Below are 6,245 nucleotides of genomic sequence, written 5' to 3'. Positions count from 1 at the left end.
CTGGGTAGTTGTGACCTGGCTCTCGCAGTAGGACATTGTGCCACTGCGAACTTGAGACATCCTGTACTGGAGTAACAACCAGTTTGGCCATTTAGGTAATGGCATAAAGAAAATTTGTTGTTGTTGTTCTTTTTTTAATGACAAAGACAAAACTAGTTGACCAATCAAGAGTAATTCATGTTGCAATAGTGTCAAGAGACTCAAAGTGGGAGTTGGAAAAGTTCTCAATGTTTATTTGTTCACTGTGATAAGTTCTGCAAATGATGATTTCCTTTATCACATGACAGATACACAATATCATAGAAGTCCTTGCATCTCCTGGATGGACATGCTGAATAGTCGAAAGCTGTTCAGAATCTTGCCATCACACTACCAGGTCAAGAACTGGTGCCACTTTGGAATAGTGAACATCTTGAGTGAAAAGTTTAACTTTTATTATAACATAATTATTTCTTGACAAAAGCATGATTTATTTTAGTCTTAGCCAAGTTTCACATACATAGTTCTTTTAGGTATTACTTGAACCAATAAGTAATTTTTTTATTCTTTGAAAAATCATGATAGGTTGTATGATAGCTTAGAGTATGTACTCTACTTAGAAAAATAAACTAAAATCTTATTCTTTTCCCCTATGCATCAATAAGCTTCCTAACAACTAGTATATGAATTATCAAGACTTTAAGCATATTTATCAAGGTTAGCCTTAAATTACAAAACCAAATTAACAAAAACATGCAAAAGTTCAATAATATAACATTATATTTTATTAGTGTTATACATAAAAAATACAAAAAGCAGATTTAACTTAGCAAATATTTTAATCCTTTGAACTGCAAAATATGTATTATCATAACCATTTTCAGTTATAAACTATGCTAATTTTGGGGAGGGGTACCAGGGATTGAACCTATGGCCACTTAACCACTGAACCACATTCCCAATCCATTTTATTTTTTATTTTGAGAGAGGATCTAACTAAGTTGCTTAAGTCTTTGCTAAGTTGCTGAGGTTAACCTTGAACTTATCATTCTCCTACCTCATCCTCCCAACTCTGAATGACAGGCATGTGTCATAACATGCAGCTAAAATGTTCAATCATTTACCCAGGAATTCAAGTCAATTACTTTTGATTCCCAAGTGTACTTTTTATTTTATTTTACTTTTTACATGATACAAACATTGTAGTATAGACTGGGTATAGCCCTAGAACACAGCAAGCATGGACATATCAATCAGGTATTTATGTTCCCCTGCATTTATTTTAAAACCAGTATGACAGGCAATAAAGTTCCTCAAAGACACCCATGTGCTATTTCTCAGAACCTGTGAATATGTTATGTTACATGGCTAGGGTAAGTTAAGATTGCAGATGAAATTAAGACTGCTAATCAGTTCATCCTATAATAGAGATATTTTTCTAGATTACTGATTGGGCTCAATGTAATCACAAGTGTCCTTAAAAGTAGAAAATAACTGCAGAAGAATTTTCAGAGAGATGCATTGTTGGCTCACTGAAGATCTAGGAAGTGAGAAGTAAGTTAAGGAATGTGAGTGACCTTTAGAAGCAAAAATGGACTCTCCCCTAGAGCTTCAGAAAAGGAATGCTTCCTACTATCATCCTGATTTTAGCCCAATGATCTCATTTGGACTTCTGAACTCTAGAATGCAAGATAATGAATGCATACCCATTAAGGCAATATGTTTGTAGTAATTGGTTATAGCAGTCATAGAAAACTAATACAGATGTATACATTGCACCCCCTCTTATCTGCTTCCTCTGACTTTGTAATCAACTCAGTTTTATCTTCTAATGAGGCCTCTACTACCATCAGCCACTAGACTTTGAAGTTGGTAGGACGCTGAATGTCATGTCCCTGAATTACTCCATGACAACACTGAGAGTCATCACTTGGTAATCCCAGGACCATTCTTTTAGGTTTCAATTCCATGTCTCTAGTGTTGGACATTTGGGCACTAATGGCAGGAATCATAAGCATGTAATGCCACATCATCCTAAAGAATGTACTGATTTGACCAAATTACATTTTATGTATATATGACTATATCACAATGAAACCCACCACTCTGTAAAATATGCAACAATATGTATTTTTCATTGTTTCATTGTGAGTCAAGTGAAATAAGAGTAAAATCACAGGCTTTGAAATCTTCATAGCTTCCATTTACTTTATGGAAAGAATTTCCTGCATTATCTGATCTAATATTCTGATTTTAAACCCTCATCTTTCAGACATGGAAACTGAGAAACAGGCTCAGGAAATTAAGTAATTTTCTAGAGATCTCATCTTTAGTCTGAGGTAGAGGCAAATCTAAAATAAGTTTTCCTAATTCTAAATGCCATGCACTTCCTTGACCTTCACTCCTCTGAGTTTGATACTACAGGTAAAGTCTTTTAGGAGACTTATTGGAATAAAATGCTTCTTTCCCCCCAGAACTGAGGCTCATTTGATTTCCTTAATCTCAAAATGCTAGATCAAAACTTACTCTCCTAACTTATCACTTACTTGATTTCCCTCCTGCCTATACCTTCACTTCCCATCATCCATAAAATCTGATTTTCATCTAACCAGCAAACATATCAAAGTATATTCCTCAAATATCTACAATGCAACCTACATTACCAATTATTTGTTACTGATTATGAATATTTACTTTATGGCAGAGTCCTAATCCATTCCCAAATCGTTAGCAAAATCACTGGAATTCATCACTGGAAGGTTTGTAAATTTTCGAATAATTCTTTATTTACATCCCATAAAATAAAGCTGTCTCCTGGTCTTTAACAACATCCTCTGATGAAACTAGAGTGGGTCTAGGATCAAATAATTGGGAAAAAATGTTTCTCTTCTTAAGTGTTCATTATTTTCAACAGTTTGTACTTCAACCAAGTCAAGTATATAAAACATTCTTTCTTTTTGTGTTGTATTTATTTGAATTAAGTCCACAATTCTTAGCCCTGAATTGTCACCTATCCTGTTTTACTCCCTTTCCCCCACTCCCTACATCACTCTTTGCTTCCTAAATTTCCGTTAATTTCTTGAAGTCATTATAGTAGTTTATACCTTAAAGCCTCTGCTCTTACTGATTATTTTCTAAAATATATCTATCTACCCACTCCACTCATCTCTTAATTTATTACAGAATGAGTTTTGTGAAGCCCCATGTGTCAGAAACAAGGCTAGATACTGCCAGGGTCATGAGCAAAGGATGCAATCCGTGAACGTGGAAGAAGATAGGATATAGGCAAATGTAATGGCAATTACCAAAGTTCATCAAATAAGTATGGATATTTCTCAAGTTACGATTCAGTCTCATTTTGATAAACATAAACTGAAAGTACCATAAGTCAAAAATGTGTTTAATACACCTGATCTAATAAATGTCATAGCTTAGTAAAACAAGACTCTAGAGTAATGGTTGCTAACCCTTGTGATCATGTCTCTAATGGGAAGCTGTGGTTACCAGCCCCTGTCCAGCATCATGAGAATATTGTGCTGCATTGCATATGACCAGGGTGGGGCAAAAGATCAACACTCAAAAGTACAGTTTCTATTAAATGTATCACTTTCACACAACTGCAAAGTCAAAAAGTGATAAATCAAGCCATCATGACTGGGGACCGTCTATATAGCAATTGGGTGAATCAGGATTGATTCCTGGAGGAAACACAGAGAGATTACCTTTGTGGAGGGACTATTTAAGCACTAAGTTATGTATCAATGTAGAATCTGGGAATGACTAATATATAATACTCAATAAATGTTGACAGAATTAAAGAGAATACTCTGTGATAAAATGCCTCCTGAGACAGGGTTACTATGATCTCTTTATCTCCAGATGATTTTGCATCATAAACATTTATTGTCTGTCTAAATAGAGTTAGAGAGTGGTAGAAATTACCTGGATATTTTGGTAAACTAAAAAGCTTTTAGTTATTTTTCCCATTAAATTATCTTTACTGCCTATTCAGACTGAGTAAATTCAATCGCTGGAAGGATGAATAAAAGTTTGTGGGTTAGACATAACGTGTTTGAATGCCAGTTCTTCCATTTATAAGCATGTGACATTAGCCTCATTATTTAAATCTATAAGCCCTATTTTTGAATGAGAATCATTGTGATGTATTAAAGAATTAAGAATAATAATATGCAATAGTATGTACTGTTCCAGTACCTAGAACGATGATGCTATATAGAAAAAATAAGTGTTAATCCTCTTCAGATCCTTCTTCTGTTTAAGGACTGTTTAAGGAGAGATATTCTTAGTTTATTTATATACTCAACTAATAATATAATACTTAGAAGATAGCAGTTGCTCTATAAAAAATTAATAAAAATAATCCCTTTTTTTGGGGGGGGGTGCTGGGGATTGAACCCAGGGCCTTATGCTTGCAAGGCAAGCACTCTACCTACTGAGCTATATCCCCAGCCCCCAAAATAATCCCATTTAATAAGCAATGTATTTATACTAATAATAATCGATCTAAAATAGTATTTATGTTAAGTTTATGTTAAAATAGTGTTTATGCATAAACTTTCCAATTAGACCTTCTGGGTTCCAATTGTGAATCAAACATTTGCATATTGAGTTTGGTCAAATTACTTAACCTTTCTGTGTCTCAGTTCTCTCAGTTATAAAATGAAGTTAAAAAAAAAAATAGAAAACTGCTTTGAAGATGTTCCATTCATTGTTGCGAGTGTTAAGGATCAAATAGGTGTAAACTCCTTAACATATGAACCTGGCCATGGTGAGAAGTCAGTCAAAACATCCAGTTTTAATAATTTCTATGTGCCAGGTGGTTTCTAGTGTCAGTATTTAACCAAAGGCCAAGAGTGTATTTTTTCAACAGCCCACATCACTTTTGGAGAGACAAATTGGAATCTCATATGAGTCTGTCCTTTACTGAGAATGATTTAGGCTGGGCATATGAAACCAAGGTTTGGATTTAAGGATATTTGATGAAAAAATATGATGATGGAATTTAAGACTTCTAAAAACTAGTTTTATAAAGGTGAAAACTAAAAATTTGCAATGATATCTTTGCTTGAAATGGTTACCCTGGGATGACTGGATACTTATATCAGTTCTTTAAAGCTAAGCTCAGATATTTCCTCTTCTTCAGAAATCTTAGACAAGAGTTTCATGAGAAAACTACAAGTTCCTAATGGGTCATTCTATGTTATTTCTACCTTCAACTTCATATATATTTGCTACCTCCTGTACTGAAATATAAGCTTCTGATTCCATGTCATTATACTCATTTTTGCATCCTAAATCTCCTGGTAGCACTCTTTAAGTTCAAAGCACGAAGAACAATAGACAAAGGAAAAATCTGAAAATACCTTCTGGCCTCTGAATTTGTAGACTTTCCTGAAGGAACATCAGAAAAAATAGCACCTAGTTTTTGCTGGAAGAGGTAACACTCTAAGAAAAATTGTTATCCTTATTTTAAGGAAATCATTAGGGTTATTTTAATAGTAGAACATGGAAATATTTTCAAAACCCTCTTTGATATTGAAAAATGTGAAAAAGGAAATAAATGAATAAATAAATAAATGCAGGTAGAGGAAAGGAGAAAATTAAAAAGCAAGAGAACATTGAACAACCATTCCTATAGGAATTCTGGGATCTGCACTGACCCCTCAAATCCCTAGGAAGCAATTCAAAATCAGCCTTTTCTAACTCTGTTGCACTGACTTCCATGCTTTACAGCCCCATACACATAAGCCAACCCTCAACTTCTAGACCGATGGCAGAGATCAATGATTCCTATAAATGCAGCCAGCTGATAATTGACATTTGGATCAGAATCATTAGCCTTTCTCAGAGATAGAGACAAGTACCTTGGAAGGTAGGGTCCTATTCTCTTTCCACCTGCCTAGCTCAATGGCTTGCATGAACACTGAGAGTGGTGTCAGAACAAAGCCCCAGTTTGAAAGGCCAGAGTTCTGAGCTTTGTCTTTAACCTAGTGGAAGATATGACAGGAACCGAAGGGGCAGATACCACTGGCTTTGAATAAGCTATTTAACTTCTTTAAGACTCAGGCTTCTATAATGAGAATGAACAGGCTGAGCCACCTTCCTTTTTAGTTGGATTATCCTTGAGGGTACCAGAGTGAAAACCTTCAAAATATCCATGTGAAACACTCTCCCCAGCAAATGTGTATGTGCCTGAGTGTGTACACTGCCCTGGCATCACTTACACGGGACACTGAAAGGAGTTT

Source organism: Sciurus carolinensis, chromosome 7, assembly GCF_902686445.1.
Source record: "Sciurus carolinensis chromosome 7, mSciCar1.2, whole genome shotgun sequence".
In the NCBI taxonomy this organism is placed as follows: domain Eukaryota; kingdom Metazoa; phylum Chordata; class Mammalia; order Rodentia; family Sciuridae; genus Sciurus; species Sciurus carolinensis.
The sequence above is the reverse complement of the archived record's forward strand: the minus strand, read 5'-3'. Positions refer to the sequence as shown.